General features: G+C 38.7%; 1 protein-coding gene across 1 annotated transcript in view; it reads left to right on the top strand.

Moving 5' to 3' along the window:
- Positions 1–18,693: 18,693 nt before the first annotated feature.
- LOC109243917 overlaps positions 18,694–19,829 on the top strand; it is a 4,299-nt gene continuing 3,163 nt past the window's right edge. Inside the window, exon 1 of the mRNA XM_019410929.1 lies at positions 18,694–19,013. The gene's annotated coding sequence lies outside the window, so the exon portion shown is untranslated. The remainder of the gene's footprint in view (positions 19,014–19,829) is intronic.

Below are 19,829 nucleotides of genomic sequence, written 5' to 3' on the forward strand. Positions count from 1 at the left end.
CAAGCCAAACAATTTTACAATCTCTCCATTTCTCCTTCAACAATTTTTCACATCAATGATTTCACAACTTTTCTCATATTTTCATTTCAATAGTGATATCGATCACTTTCCATACTTATTACCTCGGCCACCCTTATTACCTCGGCCACCCTTATCACCACAACCCACACCTTATTACTTCGTGTTGCGGCGCGCAACCCGATCCCACCGAACAATCACAATTCACAAACAATACCAGAACAAATACAATTCACAAAGAACAACAACAATTCTCAAGGAATAACAACAACAATTCTCAAAGAGCAACAACAACAATTGATAAGAACTTCCATAGACATCAATACCATAACCATCGTATTCCACATCTCATATGCGTTTCATGTTACAACGAGAATTTCCCCTGACAAGCCATATATGTTATTACCTCAGCTGTTCCAATTACGTCAATTACCATTTCCTTCCATCATTTGTTTCACAATTCTTACCATATAGCACATTCACAATCACACACTTGGTTTATTGCGAATTACTTAAATCATTATATCGAAAGACATAACCACAAACACTTAATCGTACCAATCACAAGAATTTCATAGACAATTCACGTAGAAATCACATACCAAGCACTCGAACACCAAACAAGGTGATTTTACAAAGGTCAAAGTTGTCCATACATCCCTGGAGCCGAATTCCCTTTTAATTTCTACTTCCAACTGCACCAAAAAGCCTAGCAACGTCAATCTAGTGCACAAATTAACGAATATTTCTTAGAGTCAAAGTTCCCAATCACTACCCGAACACATTTAGATTATCAATCCTCCTTTGTATAATCCTTTACTCCTACCCAATCCCTCTTACCAGATTTTAGGTTTTAGAAGACATGCATGAATGTTTCAACCTTTATTATCATGAATCAATGCACGAGACTTCCCCCCCCCCCCCTTAATTAAACCTGATAATTAATGAAAATGGGTTAGGGATTTTACCTGCAAGAATGGGGATGAAGACACTCACTTTGAAATTTCCTGGCCCGGTTAGTTTTGAAGAATCAATTTGAAGAAGATGAACTCTCTCTCAAGAACCCTCTCTTCCTCTCTCTTATTTTGTTCAGAAAACTTGTTAAAATGAGGGGTTAGGGTATTTTATTAAAAAGGGGGTCGGGTTTAAAATTTAGAAAATTAGGAGGCCTAGTTAGGTCCGCGGTCGCACTTTGCGATCGCATATACGAAATGCGGTCCGCAGAATGGACCGCAAAAAGTGTTCCAAAAATCTAATTCTTCTGTATGGGTCTGCGGCGGAAATGCGGTCCGCATACCTAATTTGCGGTCGCATAATGGACCGCATTTTTGACCATAAATTGCCCGGCACATGGACTCATTTTACGATAGAAATGCGGTCCGCATATCAGTTATGCGGTCGCATAATGGACCGCATTTTGACCTTAATTTTAACCAAACCACTGACGCATTATGCGACAGAAATGCGATCCGCATACTTGATTTGCGACCGCATTCTGGACCGCAAAATAGCACTTTTCTGGAAAAACTTGGTTCTTTGATTTTTAAATACTTAGATCAGTATAATGATTTTTACACATTTCCAACACATATCCGGACCCTGATCCTACGAGCTACTGGGTTTTGAGCACACATTTTTTCACGGGGCCTTACAATAACATCCCAGCAAGGGAATCAACAATATATCTCATCTTGTTTCTACAATCGCTTCACAACATAAATCTCAACTTGAGCCAATGCTCAACCATGGTCAATTACCAGGAATACTTTCTTAAGCCTTGTTCAACATTGACAATCATCATATTGAGCATGGACAATACACAACGGAGTCACAATAATCATAGTATAAGACTCAGGGACATGCTTGACACCAACATATAGATACTCGTGACCACACCTATACGTCGTACTCAACACTTAACACATATCAAATAAGACCACAACTCCTATTCCCTCAAGCTAAGGTTAGACCAAACACTTACTTCAATGCCACGAACACAATCAAGCCTCAACTACCGCTTTACCTCTTGATTCTACCACCAATTCGCTTGTATCTTGTCACAATTTACTTAACGATATCAATAAGTTCTAAATAAACCAATTCTAATGCATGTAAATAGGTTTTCTAATGATTTCCCCAAAAAAGTCAAAAATCGACCCCGGGCCCGCTTGGTCAAACACCAAGGTTCGAACCAAAAAACTCGATCACCCATTCACCCACGAACTCAAATATCTAATTTGTTTTGAACTCAGACCTCAAATTGAGGTCCAAATTCCCAAAATTTGAAAATCCTAAGTTCTACCCAAAATCACCCAATTTCCCATGAAAAAACCCTTGATTTTGAAATGAAATCATGTAAAAAGATGGATTAGTTTGAAAGAAATGAGTTATAAATTACCTACTAATGATTTGGAAGAGTTTTTCCCTTGAAAAATCGCCCAAAGAAGTTTTAGGTTTGAAAAGTTGTAAAAATAAAGAAGAATCCCGTCGGAAATCCCACTTATTAGGTGCAGATGTCGCAATTGTGACCAGGGGTTTGCAATTGCGAACCCTGAGAATTCCTGCTAGCTTTGCAAAATGCGAAGAAACAGTTGCATTTGCGACCCTGACAATTCCTTCCATCTTCGCAATTGCGAAGGAAAGGGTCGCATTTGTGACCTCTGGGATTTCTGAGGTTTTTCGCATTTGCGAAGAAAGTCTCGCAAATGCGAGCTAGGCTGGTCAGGGCTTATTTCGCAATTGCGATCAGCCCTTCGCAATTCCCATGCCACCAGACATCGCATTTGCGATCCCTGATCTTGCAATTGCGAGATCAGAGGCCAAAATACCAGAACTGAACCTGCAACAATTTTCCTAAGTCCAAATACACTACGTGGCCTATCCAAAACTCACCCGAGCCCTCGGGGCTCCAAACCAAACATGCACGCAAGTCCAAAAAATATCATACGGACTTGCTCCTGCGATCAAATAATTAAAATAACATCAACAACTACGAATTAAACCTCAAACGGACTCCGATTCTTACCAAATTCTACAGATTCAACCAAATTATTATTTTAAACTTGTACCGGGCTCTGAAACCAAGATACAGGCCCGATACCATCAAGAAATCGCATCAATTCACTTCTAAAAGCCTTTATATATAAAATTCTTTTCTCGAGCTTGGGACCTCGAAATTCGATTCCGGGCATACGTCCAAGTCGCATATTTTACTACGGACCCTACGGGACTGTCCGATCAGGGGTCCGGGTCCGTTTACCAAGAATGTTGACCAAAGTCAACTTTAATCAATTTTAAAGGCCAATTTCCTTATTTTACTTAGATTTCACATAAAAACTTTCCGAAAATGCGCCCGGACTGCGCATGCAAATCGAGGTGAGGCAAAAAGAGGTTTTCAGGCCTCGGAACACAGAATTTACTTTCAAAATGAGTGATGACCTTTTGGGTAATCACACAAGCTTTCACGAGTAGGCTCCATCACGATTCCTGAAGGTGAGAAATTCGGGTGGTGACAAGTTGGTATCAGAGCTCTTGGTTGCCTAGATCTCACAATTCACGAACATGCTAGGTTGAGTCTGGGGGATCGGTACGGAGATGTCTGTGCTTATCTCCCAAAGGCTATAAAGTTGAGGAAAATTTCACATCTATTCTCTTCTGTCGTGCGACTTGATTTCTCAATGCTAATTGAACTTCCACTCTGTTCTTTTGCAGATGGTGAGAACACGTACCCCTTTATCAGCTGACCAGCAGCCCGATCCCCCAGTAGTAACTTCTACGAAGCGCAGAGGCCAAGGCCGTGCTAGAGGCCGAGGCAGAGGCAGGGCTCAGCCTAGAGCTCGAGCAGCAGCACCAGCAGTGGAGCCTTATGTGGAGTTTGAGGATGAGGTTTCGGCCCAGACAGTTCCATCAAGGCCAACTCAGGTCCTTGAGGGGTTCATCGCCACCCCGGTACTCCAGGATGCTCTGGTCCGTCTAGTGGGCCTTATAGAGAGTGTCACTCAGGCAGTCATATTTCCGGTAGCACCAGCTGTCTCTCAGGCTGGAGGAGGAGCCCAGACTCCTGCTACTCGCACTCCGGAGCAGATGGCTCCCCAGTTTTAGACTTTAGCAACTCAGCCAGTTGGAGTAGTTCCGCCGGGTTTGTCGCGCCCCCTTTTTCCTTGCGGAGTCTGGGTTTCGACATTCATTGGGAACAACTCATTTCCTTTTGGGAATTGGGTATTTGAATTTGAAGAGTCGCCACCTAACAGATTTAAGGTGTGTTAGGGCACCTAGAGAAAATAACTAATAAGACCGGTTTGCACTACCAGAGACTTGGTCAAGGGCTCGAAATAACCTTGAAGGGAAGGTGTTAGGCATCCCTTGCGGTCCACAATGGTGGGTCCCGACCGAACTCAATTTATGTGAATTAGTCATTCAACAAATAGATAGTCTAAGCATACATATAAGATAAAGGAAATTGGATAGATAAGTAGTCTGAGCACATATGTACAATAAAGGAATTTTAGCAAATAAGCAGTCTAAGCACACATATGTAAATAAGATGAGGGAAGTCCTAGGTTTGTTAGCCTATAGGATCACATCTTTACAATACCCGATAATCCTTCCTCAACTAGAGGGGTTACACGTGGCATTGGCGCACAGGTCATCATATCCTTTACTACCCAATTATCCTCCCCTTGGTCATAGCCTAAAGCGTTATAGTAACCTTAAGAGGTATCCTATGCGTGCACTTCCCGTCCCTGTACTTATATAGTCCGGAGGTATTTAGGACTTCTAGTTAAGGTGGATCTTGACTCTCCTATAGTAATTAAAAGGAGAAAATTCTAGGAGACAAACAAAACACGTAAGACTGGACCAAAGAGAGAACAGTTAAAGGCTCACATTTTACCTCCACAAATAGAGCAAGTAAGTGCACGTCTCAAACAACAATTTTCAGATGTTTCAGAAAGGTCCTAGAATAGGATATCTAGGTGAGCAAGACAAGCAGAGAATATGCAGCATTGAGTTAAGGCAAAGTGTTAAACACCTAATCAGTTTGCCTACTAGTTTTAAAACCTGTTGAATCCGGACAGTCACAAGTAAGTAAAGCATATTTTATAGTTTATTAGACCTAGATTACCTATAGGCTTTCCTAGGCGTGGATAAACAATAACATGTCATCTAGACATTAATAAAGACCATAATTCTGAATCAGTAATAAGCAGACAAATTTTTTATTTTACATTGGAACTATATGTTGTCTAGGTGCGGAAGAATGATCACAGGCATTACAGAACTGGTTTTACATTTCATCTCTATGAGCATGATGTCTAAGTGTTGAGATTGTTTTTATGCTTACTCCTTATAGGCTAGGTGACAAAGCTGATTTTTATGCGTTTATACTATAGGCAAGGTATTGGCGAGTGCAGTAAAAATCCTAGAAACATGATCTCTAATGCACATAGGAAAGTTGTGAACGTTATTATTAAGACACGATTGATAAATGACCTAAGAACCAGCTATTCGCTGCAAGTGTGAGAATGCAGAAATTTTCTAAGAATGGAAATTTAGAACAAATGGCATAAGGAACTATAAACATTTTTTCTAATGCACACAACAATCTTGCAAGCATAGCTTCTGATTCATGTAGATAATCATAAAAGTCCTATGAGCATGGTCTCTAATCCATGTAGACAATCATAACGGTACTATAAGCATGATTTCTACCCGATTCCTACAAAAGATATATAAAAGTCCCTCCCTTTTACTAATCTCCCCAATATCTGTTTACAAGAAATTATTATTACAAACAAATACTAATAATGAATTACGGAAGTGGAATTTCTACAACTATAGGGAACCTGAATATAGGCCCAAAAGATACACTGGCAGACTAGGCCTTCGATTAGTCCAGAAATGTCATAATCTCATAGTGCACCCAATAGGATCCTGGTGTGTCAAAGTTTCCAAGGGCCTCAGGGACCCCGGACAATGCTCACACTAGAAAACTTTCAAAGTAACCCTTTGTGAGCAAGTTTGGAAAGCCAACTCCAGTGTATCAAAGTTCAGAGGAGCCTCAGAGACTCCTAAGCAATGCTTACACTAGAGAGGCAAGACCCTAGGTATTCTAAGAGTAGGAGTTGAAAATAGTGCTTTGAAAGTATAAATAGTTTTAAGAAAACAGTTTAGCAGTAAAACATTTTAGAAGTGAAACAAGAGTAGAAGTGAAATAGGAGTAAATAGAATCATTGCAGCCCTCTATCTTCAAACAATCAAACAAGGACAAAACAGGCTCAAAACCATTTCAAACAAGCTTCAGGTTGCCTAGATTCAACTATATCCATTAGTTATCACTAGGTGGGGCATATAGCATGCTGGGAGCAGAATAGTAATAACAAAAAAACCATACAAAGAAGGGTAGTAAGGGTTGGGAGCATAGAAGTCATTCGTCAGGACCATATAAAATAGGTCAGGAAGGAAAGCATGCCAGTTAACATAAAGCAGGTTGATAGCCAGATTCCATAAAACTCAATAGGGGATGAACATGCTGATCAGAAGCCAGAAAACAGGAAGCACATAAACTTAATAACCATATTACACAATACTAGATATGACATGACAACAGAAGTAATCATGCTGATTTAAAGCAATAGACATGAAAGACACAGAGCTAAATATAGAAGTAGTCATGTGGATTGGATCAAGGGAGATATAGGTTCAATTACACAGAAGTAGTCATGCTAATTGAAGTCCATAAGTAGTCATGCTAATTGAAATACAGAAAAGTCATGGATTCAACAGAAGTAAAGCAACAGACAAGGAAGCAAATAGGTTTAAGCTTCATAACATAATGAATGGCATTAGGGATAGAAACATACCAGTTAAAGATAGCAAAAACATAAGGTGAAAGTGTGCAGAACTCAGTGAGCTAGTCTTGGCTTTCAGCCGACTAGACAATGTAGTGATACAAGTAGCAGAAAGGTTTTAGTGAGAGCAAAGTTTGTGTGTTTTTCTGAACTGTTGTTCGTGTGTTTAGAAGAATCAGAATGCGAGTATATATAGTAGTTAGGTAAAACCAAATAAGGTAAAGAGTGAATCACAGCTCATAAAATAAGGGTAATCAAATAATTATAGAATCAATTCATGTAAAGGAGTCCGGAATAGACACCTTAATTAGGGGTAATCACTTAACAACAAAAAGAAGAAGGGTTAATTAGGGTAAGGAATCCAAATCATACCAAATAGGGAGTCAGTAAGAATCCTCAAAACCATACGGATAGCTTATTAAGGCAAGACAGGTAAATATTGTAAATAAGGCAAAGGAAGTAATCAAATAATCAATCAAGCTTTACAAGGGATAGAAAATCAGGGAATTATTCCCATAAATGACTCAGATTGAGTTTCAAATAAGGCAAGAAGTGGGTTTAACAACCAGTTAGGGTTAGAGCCCCTAAATCAAGTTATCAATCACACGAATAAAGCAATCATAGGTAATTAGAGACCAATCAAGGGTCAGTCAATCCCATAATAGGCAAGAGATGCTAATTAGGGATCCCTGGATTAAGGAAAGCAAGTAGAAATCAATAAATTATTTCAGCAAACAATGCAACCCTAAATAATTTAGCTAATCAGTCAATTATTCAAACAATAACGGACAAAAATGTTGAAATAAAACAATGATCAATCAAGCAATCAAGCTTGGAACATAGTCATTATAGAATGATTAAACAAAACATGAGAAATTTCAGAAAACCCTTTGCAAAAATAGACGAAGCAAAAACCCTAATTTTGAAAAATACTTAGGGTTGATTGACAGTTGGGAATCAGAAGGTTCTTAAGGAAAACGGTCATGGAAACTTGAAATCACTTCAGATACATAGAGATTCGACCAACAAATAATGAGAATACCAAGCCCTAATATAACAAAGCGCTTAAAATCGATTAACACTAAAGAAATAAGGGAACCTTAAGGAAAAATCAGTGACGAACTCAAAATCGCTCCAGATCTACAAGGATCTGGACAGATTCAAGTCCAAACACTATGGTTTTGAAGAAAAAGAAAGGTTAAAGAGAATCTGGTTTTGAACTAACGATTTGAGCCGTAAAACATCGATAGAAAGCACTCACAGACCATAGACAGACTCTTGGAGAGTTCTGAACAAGATCTGAGCTAGATCTCTTCGAGAACCTTCCATGAAATCACAAAATCGAGCAATCAGGGGAAGTAGGAGGCCAGTAGAAGTCTCAAACAACCATAGAAATCAATGGAACAGGTAGGAATCGAAGCTATTAGGGCTAGTTTTAGGTGGCGGCAATTAGGGTTAGAGTTTGGTCTCAGAGAGAATCAGAGAAGAGAGAGTTTCAGGGCGGCAGAAATGAAAAGAATGAAGGGGTTTGGGGGGGGGGGGTTCGTTTGGGATTAATTATGGTAGGTTTAATTGTGGACCGTTGATCAAAATGATCAACGACCATGATTAAACGGAGCTATTGGGTCGGGGCATGCAGATTGGGCCTAAGGGAGGTTTGGGCTGCTCTTGGGTTAATATTAAGGGGTTTGGGCTTGTTTTAAAAGAGGCAAGGTCTAAAAATAAAAGGCTATTTGTTAAATATCCAAACAATTGATAAAAAATATTTTATAAAATAGTTAAAATATTATAAAAATAATTTTTATGCATAGAAATGCTTTAAAATAATTAGTCGATATTTTAAAAATACGATGAGCTATTTTTTGGTAAAATAGTTTAAAAATGCATGCATGGGCTATAATTGCAAAGTTATTGCAATTGTAACCCAAAAATGTAAAATGTGGCTATTTGTGCTATAATTTGAGCCTAATATAAATATAAATAGCAATATTAGGCCATGAAATTGTTATAAAGTCATTTGTGATGCAACTTGTACTTATTTATATAAATAAAATACTGGGATTAATTAGTTAAAAATCCCTAAAAAAAATGTAGAAATTATGGAAAAATATCAATTGATGCTAATGCATAGTTTTGAAGGCATACATGCATCTAAAAAAATATAATAGGGAAAAATTCGGTATCAACAGCTGCCCCTCTTTACCCGGGAAGGATGAAAGAGTTTTCGGGTAAAGAAATGATGGCCGATTTTGACCGAATGGGTGTTTTGGAAAATATAGGCCGAACCCTGGTCTCTGAGCTGCCTACACATCCCTAGCTTTACAGGAATCAGGCCATGTGTAGTTCTGGACCCACCGGTGAATGAAGCCGATGGAGTTGTTATAGGAATGGTGGCCAGTTTCAGCGAAGGTTCTTTTGTGAAGGGTAATGTCGGATAGAGTTATGGTTGTGAATCTAGAATGGAACGGATGCATTATAGGGCAGATAGCTGGATATCACAAAGTAGGATGGGTAATTGATGGGAATCGGTTATGAATGGCAAAGTGAAAATGGCACGAGCGGAAATCGGAGCGAAGGCTACGCCTGTTTGAAGAACGGTTACCTCCTGGATTACCTGCAAAACTTAAAACACAATGCATGCGAGTATATGTAAATGGTGCAAATTCCCTTTGGACCATGAAAGATTGTCTTTGGACAGTGCGGATGACTTCCTCAGACTATGATATCCTAGGCCATGAATTGCGAGATAGGAGATTTGCAGGCCATGAAATGATGCTCCCAGGCTATGAAGATGGTACCTCCGAACCATGACGCCTTTGAATAATCATATACAAATTTGAGAGATCCTCAAGCCATGGCATGGTGTCTTCCGGCTATGAGGATGATGCCTTTAGACAGTGACGCCTTTAGACAAGTTGGCGATATTTCAGCCCATGAAGTGCAGAGATATGATGCTAAAAATAATAAGACAAGGCTTAGTCTTGTGAGGTTGAGGGCAGAGCTTAGCCCGAAAGAGGAGCAAATATATAGTACCGGAGAGACATCACTTAGTCTCAGCAAATAAAGGCGATGATTGGCCTTATGCAAAAAGGAGGCAGAGCTTAGCCTCATGCAAGATTGGGGACAGGGCTTAGTCCCATGCAAATGGAAGGAAATGCTTAGCCTTGTGCAGATATGGAGGAAGGGCTTAGCCTCATGCAAGATTAGAGACAGAGCTTAGTCTCATGCAAAGGGAAAGCAGTTCTTAGCCTTATGCAGATATGGAGGTAGGGCTTAGCCTCATGCAAGATTGGAGACAGAGCTTAGTCTCATGCAAAGAGAAGGCAGTGCTAAGCCTTATGCAAATATGGAGGCAGGTCTTAGCCTCATGCAAGATTGGAGATAGAGCTTAGTCTCATGCAAGGAGAAGGCAGTGCTTAGCCTTATGCAGATATGGAGGCAGGGCTTAGCCTCATGCAAGATTTGAGACGGGGCTTAGTCTCATGCAAAGAGAAGGTAGTGCTTAGCCTTATGCAGTGAAGAAGTAGCAAATAGGAGTAGAGTATTTCTTAGCTGGAGATATATTCGGTGTCTGGTGGCCCGATTGATAGTGATTTTTCTACATGTATACATTTGCGAATGCTACTGTTACGTGAGATGTGCCTGCGCTTAAAGAAAAGATTGTGAGTTTTGTAAGGGGAGGTTGGTTCGTGCTTTCGTCTCTTGGCTTTGCCTCGCTCCGTTCTGGAGGCCTTTTTTGAGTTGCCCTGGGTAACACCTGGCTGTCACAGAAATAGAGTTTTCGAAAATATGCATTTATTGATGATACTACAGTTAATTTTTTAGAAAACATAGTGAAATATTGAGTAATTTTAGATGAACTAATGACTGTAACACATTTCAGAGACATTGCATCATTCTTGTATTAGAATTTGGAGGGTCCTCAAAATTCTGCCCCAGATAAGTAAATGGTCCTTCGGCCATTTGCGAGTGACGAAAATTGTTGAACCCTCTTCGGAATTTAGAGAATCCTTCTCAAAATTCTGCCCCAGTTTCTTAACCAATTTCTCTCTGGCATATGATGGCATCGGCTGGACTTGCTCGGAACTATGAGGATCCTCCTCAAAATTCTGCCCCAGTTTCTGGTTTTAGGGGAAAATGAAAATTTTATTATGATATGATCGAACCCACAGGGCTGCCTACGTATCCTCTCTTAAACGGGAATCAGATCAAGCGTAGTTCAATTACATCAGATGAAGAAATGTAAACAGTCTAAAGATAGTATCTCTTGACTACGTCTGAATTGATTGGTTTTGGCCAGACTTCTCCGTCCATTTTTGCAAGTGTGAGTGCTCCTCCCGTTAGCACCTTGTGAACCATGTAGGGACCTTGCCAGTTGCGAGAGAATTTCCCTTTGGCTTCATCTTAATGTGGGAAGATTTTCTTCAGTACCAACTGTCCTGGTGCAAACTGCCTTGGCTGACCTTTTTGTTGAAAGCTCTGGACATTCTGTTCTAATAAAGCTGACCGTGACATATTGCATTCATTATTTTCCCGTCTATAAGGGCCAGTTGATCATAGCGGCTCCTTATCCATTCTGTATCACTGAGTTCGGTTTCCTGTATGATCCTTAAAGAAGGAATTTCTACCTCGGCTGGAATGACAACTTCGGTACCATAAACCAGTAAATAGGGGGTTGCTCCAGTTGATGTGCGTACTGTAGTGCGGTACCCCAATAAGGCAAAGGGTAACTTCTCGTGCCATTGTTTCTGGTTTTCTACCATCTTCCTTAATATCTTCTTAATATTCTTATTAGCAGCTTCCACAACTCCATTCATTTCAGGCATGTATGATGTGGAGTTCTTGTGCTTGATTTTGAAAGTTTCACACATGGCTTTCATCATATCACTGTTGATATTGGCGGCATTATCAATGATAATGGACTCGGGAACCCCGAATCGTCAAACAATACGATCCTTGACAAAGTCTGCAATGACTTTCTTGGTTACGGCTTTGTAGGATGCAGCCTCTACCCATTTTGTGAAGTAGTCAATGGCCACTAAAATGAACCTATGCCCGTTCGAAGTAGTGGGCTCGATCGGACAGATGGCATCCATTCCCCAGGCAACAAAAGGCCAAGGTGCACTTGTTGCGTTGAGCTCGTTGGGTGGTACCCTTATCATGTCTGCATGTACCTGACATTGGTGGCATTTCTATACCTACCAGATGCAATCTGTCTCTATGGTCATCCAAAAGTATCCAGCCCTGAGTATTTTCTTGGCTAGAACAAAACCATTCATATGTGGTCCACAAGTTCCGGCATGTATTTCTTCGAGCAACCTGGAAGCTTCCTTTGCGTTGACACACCTTAACAACCCTAGATCAGGGGTTCTTCTGTACAGGGTCCCTCCACTTTGGAAGAACTGATTGGATAGCCTCCGCAGTGTGCGCTTCTAAGTGTGGTTTGTCTGCTCTGGATATTCTCCTCTTGTCAAATATTCTTGATGCCGTGGAACCAAGGTTTTCCATCCGTCTCCTCTTCAACATGAGCACAGTAAGCCGTTGATTGTGGATTCTCACCGGGACGAGATCAATGAAATTCTTGTCCGGATTTGTACCATTGATGCCAGAGTGACCAGTGCATCTGCGAACTCATTTTGAATTCTGGGCACATGTTTGAACTCTATCTTTGTGAATCTTTTCATCAATTCCTATACGTGGTGCAAGTATGGTAGTATCTTGGTGTTCTTCGTAGCACACTCTCCCTGAACCTGATGTACCAGAAGATCCGAATCTCCAATTACCAGTAACTCCTGTATATTCATATCGATGGCCAGATTGAGCTCCATGATGCTAGCCTCATATTCTTCCATGTTGTTGGTGCATGGAAACCTATGCTTCGCAGATACAAGGTAGTGTTGACCTGTTTCTGATATCAAAAACGCTCCAATGCCCACTCATTTGAAGTTTGCAGCTCCATCGAAGAACATCCTCCAACCGTCATACGCCTCAGCAATATCCTCTCCTACGAATGACACTTCTTCATCGGGAAAATACATTTTCAAGGGTTCGTATTCTACCCCCCCCCCCCCCCACAAGATTTTCAGCAAGATGGTCTGCCAATGCTTGTCCTTTGACTGCCTTCTGAGTTATATAGATGATGTCGAATTCACTTAACAGTATCTCCCACTTGTCTAACTTCCCAGTCGGCATGGGTTTCTGAAATATGTGCTTCAGACGGTCTATCCTGGATATAAGGTACGGGGTATAGGCACAGAAGTAATGCCTCAATTTCTGAGTCGTCCAGGTCAAAGCACAGCAAGTGCGCTCCAGTAGAGAGTATCGTGCTTCATAAGGTGTGAACTTCTTACTCAAGTAGTATATGGCTTGCTCCTTTCTCCCTGTCTCATCATGTTGTCCCAAAACACATCTGAAAGCTCCATCAAATACAGATAGATAGAGTAGCAAAGGTCTCCCAGGTTCTGGAGGGACTAGGACTGGTGGTGTGGACGGGTACTCCTTGATTTTGTCGAAAGCCTTCTGACAATCTTCGGTCCAACTTGTTTCAGCATTTTTCCTCAACATCTTGAAGATGGGTTCACATATGACTGTGGACTGTGCTATGAAGCGACTGATGTAGTTGAGATGTCCTAGAAAGCTCATCACGTCCTTCTTGCTCTTTGGTGGCGGTAATTCTTGAATAGCCTTATCTTTGGACGGGTCCAACTCAATTCCCCAATGGCTGACAATGAATCGCAATAACTTTCCTATGGGAACCCCAAATGCACATTTTGCGGGGTTCAGTTTTAGGTTGTACCTCCTTAGCCTGTCAAAGAACTTTCTCAAGTCCGCTATGTGATCTGCGGCCCTTTTGGATTTGATAATGACGTCGTCAACTTACACATCTATTTCTTTGTGTATCATATCATGGAAGATGGTTGTAAGTTTCTTTGTGGATAATACCGAACCGTATCGAATATATTTTATATGTGGAAAAGATATTTATATAGTAAGTTTAAAACTAATAAAGCATTAATTTTTCATTGGGTCTTGGAATTATGAAAATTGTTATAAGACAACAAGTAATTAAACTCAAAGTAGTAATTCCTAAAATCTATTATGCTACTTATACTTAAACTAAGTTATTTCAAGTATCTTTATTAGCAAGACACAAAGTGTTCTAGCGATTATGAGTAGCAAACTACAATGTATTGAATATGTTTCCTTTCATACAATTTAGATTTATCTTTTTGAATATTTAATATAAACTTTATTCTTGAATCCCAGCTTGGTTAATATCTTTCCACTTATGTGATTTATATTTTTTTTGCTTTTACTTGGTTTCTTTTACGTTGTTGTCGAATGGTTGATGGATCTATACTCTAGCCATCTTTCATATTTTTTTTAATTCATGACCTTTAAACAGTAAAAATGTCTAGAGAGTTTTGCTAAGTCCTATAAAAGAACATGTGTTATTAAATTCTACTTCTGCTGGTGAATTTTACATGATATTTAAAAAAAAATACCAAAAATTAACCGAACTGTACCGATACTGACGTGAAACATACATGATTGGGACGGTTTTGAAAAGTCTAATTTTGGTTATACATAATAGAATAACCAAAAATTTAGTATGGTACAAATTTTATCAATTAACTGTCCGAACCGAACCATTGACACCCCTAGGAGTGACAATACATATTTAAAAATCGACTAATAAAACGAACGATTATTAGTTTCTTTCAATAAATTCATATGTCTTATATGGACATATAACCACACAAATATTTATGATAAGTTTTCTGTTTTATGAAAATAAACTGAAAAAATAGCAAGTTGTACAGAATAATTTATATATAAAATTAAGCAATAAATTTTCTTTCTTAGGCCTTGTGATCGTGAAAATAGCTACAAATTAACAAGTGTCGCACCCCGTTTTCTCGAGAAAGAGAGTTTCGACATGTGACAGCTCTATTACGGGTATTAAAAGAGAAGAGTCGCCATATAGCGATTTTAAAGTGCGTTAGGGCACATATTGGCAAATAACTCTGTTTTAACTAGTCTGTGTCACCAAAGATCGGGTAAGGGCTCAGATTATGTCGAAGAGAAGTGTTAGTAACTCTTCGAGGTCCACAACTGTAGGTCCTGGACAAAATTCACGCTATGTGGGATTATCAGATTATAATTATCCTATGTGATCATATAAGTGAGGGAAGACAAGGAATTTAAAGGTTCTACTAAAATATAAACGAGTGTAAAGAAGATCATACAAGAATTGAACTACATAAATAATTAATACAAGTCTTTGGAGGTTATAGGATACAACTTAACTATTCTAAGTTCAAGAGACGAAGTGGAAACAATAAACATATAAAGGAGGGGGGGTCCTAAGTTTTTTAGCCTAAAGGATCACCCTATGCAACATAAATAATACTTCGCAACTCCCCTAGGGTAGAGGTTGCTCATATTATTTAGCGGGCATATACTATCATCTCCTGCTACCCAATTACTATGTTAAAGTTGTTTACCTGAAGCATTCTAATTCAATTCTAAACCATGTCTTATGCATGCTCTACCCGTCCCATGCCTATGGTCCAGAAGGTTTTGGACCTACTATTTGGGTGGTTCTAGACTTCAGTTAGGATGCTCAAAATGATAAAAACTAGCGCACATTCAAAAAATATAGGACTTCACATAAAGACATTAAATTCTCATGTTAGCCTCCACACATAAACAACAAATGCACGCGAGCAGATTAGGCAGCATACAGTTTCAGAGTTAAGACGCATTAGAGTTGTTAAGTCCTATAAGAATGGTTTCTATGATCTCGATTTTCAGTATTGTACCGGCAGTACTACAGCTTAAGACTAATGAATTTGCAGATTGTAGGTATTGCAAACCCTATAGGTATTATCTCTAATTATTTGCGCAATAAGGTAGTGAATCAGTTCGAGAATTCAGAATTATCAGCACTGATTTTATAGATAGGCTTTCTAGGCAAGTGAGAGTATCCTATAGGCGGGATTTCTAGCAGTTGGCATTTGAACTTGCTTTTATAATACTTTACCCTTATAGGCATGTCATCTAGATGGGGCAGTGTAATGAAAGTAATAGAAGCAGTTGATTAATTAGTTAAAACCCTATAGTGATGGTGTCTAGATGAGCATTAACAAAGGTATGTATTATTACACCCTATAGGCATGTTTTCTGATAATTAAACAAGTAGTTATAGGCATTGATTTCTATAGATATGATGTCTAATAGCGCACAATAGTAGACGTGAAAACGGGTACAGTATCTACTTAAACTAACATGCTTTGGATAGTATACATGTATTAGACAAGTTAAGTGAAGTGTGTGATTTTCTATATGTATGATTTCTATCAGTGTATAGAAATAAAGCACGCTAAACAAAATAGCAAATAAAGCATGTAGACCTTATAGGCATATTTTCTACCCTTTTATGCAAGAATAAAGTATACCCGTTCCCACATTTCACTAACTCCCAGTTATTTGTTTACAGATTATTAAAGGCCCAAATAGGATAGTGAAACAATTACAGATTTAATAGGGCGACCTCAGGCCCAAATACAGCAAATACAGTATACCCAGGGCTACTTCTGGGCCTTGAACTAAGCATGGAACCTTAGGTGATGAACAAGCCCACCATCCAGGTGGCTATTAATATGCTTCAGTTCTTAGTACCAAACTGGCCCAAAGCTAGGCGCAAATCGTAAGATGGTTGCCTTGTCTACCCATTGAATACTAAATACCCTTAACAACACATGTGACAAGCTAGGTACTAGGCCAGTCAAACAAGCTTTAAGATTTAGGAATTCTATCTCTTAACACTATAGCTAACAGAGAGCAGGGATTTCCGGACAAAGACACACAAATGAGTCTGCACAAACCCTTTACAAGCACATATTGCATAGACGGAAACAAGTTCCCAATGAGAGTTTTGAACATCATAGGACAGTAAAAACATACATTCAAATAGGCATGATTCCAAACTAATCTCAGTAGGACTAATATAAATAAACAAAGGGTAAAACAGTTTCACAAGAAAACTTTGAAAGGAGAGTCTAATGATCACAACTAACTTGCAGAACTTAACATGTGAAATGTACAGGAAAATACCAATCATAACACAGGGGTTCTATATCCAACATGTAAGCGTTCACGCCAAATGAGAATAAGTTAGCTTTCAGGCATCACATGAAGAGGGCCAAGACTTATTCTAGTTGACATAGTGAGGATAGACTAAACATATATCGGAATTCACCCTAGGACTCTTAAGAAATCAGTGAGTACACAACATCGAAACGAAGAAACAAGTCTGACTGTTAATTGTAACAACATTGGCATATAGAATTCATATTACCAGAGGTTGATTTCACGAAATTAGCAGGTTTTGCACGAAAGAATTAGCAAAAACATATTCAAATAAATTCTGGGCATACACTAATTCCCTAGGAGAATGGATTCATGATAAGCAACAGATCTTAAGTAGCCAGTTATACTTAAACATGAAGATGAGCAATCAATCATGCTGGACACCTATAATGGGCATGCATTAAGACTAGTAATGTCAGGAAAAGCATATTAGGCTAAACATTAAGACAATGTCGTGATATGTTTTTGTAGGGAAATATCAAATTGTGCATAAAAGACTCAATAGAGAGATGTTATAGGCAATTTGAGCAAGGACCTAGTTTCTTATATATTTCAATACGAGAAATCAGAACAAGGTGCAATCGACATCAATCTGGTTTAATACGAACCAAGAAAACATCAGAATCAACTTAGTTAGCTATGCATGATTTGAAATTGAAACTTGAATAGGGTTGAAACTATTGAAACTGCAGAATGGCATTAAGGCAAGCTAGATCGTATATGAAGTAGCATAGTATAAAAATTAACTTATAGAAGACCTAATAACACCGATACTCAAAACATAAACATAAACAGAAGGATATGAAGTTGCGAGGGTGATGTTTTATACTTCAATACCACACAAGAGGGGGGGGGGGGGGTAATTTGTGTGGTGACCAATTTTTCCCTTAAACTGATTATGGAAGGACCTGGTTCTTTTATGTATTCCTTCTGCTACTGTTGCAAAATAATAAGTGTAGAAAGTAAAGAACACAAGTATTTTTTACGTGGAAAACACCCGGCTCAAAAGGTGAAAAAAATCACGACCTACTACTCAGTAGGATTTTTTCCAACATTTCACTAAATCACTGAGCCAAAACAGCATCTACAAAACTCTTTTTAAACCTAAGGATTACCTCTAATCCCGTTGTAGCAACCAGCCTCTAACTGTTGCGACAACTTCAAGTTAACTCTAACTTGAATACTCAAACTACCTATTACAATTGCTTCTATATAAAGTTGAAAGGTACAATATGAAAACACCTACTACAGTTGAACTAGAAATAAAGAAAGACACATAAAACTCTGTATAGAGCTGGTTCTTCAATCTGGTTCACACTACTAGAAAATGGGCTTATCGCAACAGTAATTTTTGCAACGGTTCAAAAACCGTTGCCATACAGCCTATTTGGTAACGGTTACAACCGTTGCAATAGATTTTAGGTGATATCGGCACACTTCAGCTATCAAATCGTTACGATTGTGTTGAAACCGTTGCCATTGGTCTGTCTATTGTAATGACTTCGTAAACCGTCCCAAGATATTGCTTTACGGCAACGGTTGTATCATATTGGAACGGTTATTTATTCCCTCCTGATTCCCACCTAAATTTTGCTATACCCGCGCCAAAACAAACCGAATATTTTTTTTTTTGATTAATTTTAAACTTTTCTTGATATGATACATTAAGAAACTTTTTGCTCAAACTTAAAACCATTAAACTTTTCTTTTATCTCAAACATAAACCCATTTCCCCACAAATATCCCCAAACCTAGCTATTTCCCTCAACCCACGATGCAATCCTGTGAAAACCCTCTTATTCCTTTTCCCCATTCATCTTCGAAAAATCCAAACCCAAATTGAAGGAAGAGATAAGAAATTGCTAAAAGTTATCAAAAGAGCAAAGGCATCGGAAATTGATAAAAGATTTCAAGGAGCGAAGGCAGCGAGAAGTTGTAGCGAAGGCAACGAGAAATTGCTAAAATTAAAAAGTATTAAGGCAGCAAATAAAGGTACGAGAAATCGACTTGAACCACGAGAAATTTTCTATCCAGAAGGTACTCTGTTAGAAACCTATTTCAAGTGTAAGTTTTTTTTCCAATTTGGGTAATTTTTTCTTTAATCGTTCCTTTTCTCTTTAATCTTTAGGGTGTGAGTAGTGTACTTGATTTTTTACTTTCTATTGATGAACTGAACCAAATTGTTGGGAATTATTTTCGTTAGAGTGTGGCTAGTGTGAATCTATTTTTTTTTTTTTGTCGATATGATGAATTTCTTTCTCTGGACTAAATTTCTCTGCAAATTGATGTTGTATTTTTTGTTGCATGAGATATTTGGTATTTTATGTATTTTCTGTTGCATGAAAAGAGTTGGGTCTATTGATGTTGTATTTTCTGTAGCATGAACTAAGATTGTTTTGTATCTATGGCAAAAAAGCTTTAATTTAGCTTTCTTTATATTCAGCTCGCAAGGAGAAAGGGCTTAGGAATATGTTTGTTGTTCTTATGCTTTATGGTTAATTTTATTTTCTTTGTTTTAGGGGTTTCCTTGCAATTTTGTTGAAAGTTAAGATTAGTGGTGTAAATCAAAATCACTTGTTTCATATTCGCGGGCCTTGGAATGTGGATATGCTCAAGAATAATGTATGGATATTTAAGCAATTGAGATAAACAAGGACACATCAACTTATTTTCTCTTCAGCATTTGCAATCTGTCAACAACTTTTACCCTTTCTCCTTGTGAAGATAAGATGACATGGAATTTTTGTTTGCTCTTACCATGTCAGTCCCATTTTAACGTTCACTTCAGTTTGTGTGAATATAAGATTT

Source organism: Nicotiana attenuata, unplaced genomic scaffold, assembly GCF_001879085.1.
Source record: "Nicotiana attenuata strain UT unplaced genomic scaffold, NIATTr2, whole genome shotgun sequence".
In the NCBI taxonomy this organism is placed as follows: Eukaryota; Viridiplantae; Streptophyta; class Magnoliopsida; order Solanales; family Solanaceae; genus Nicotiana; species Nicotiana attenuata.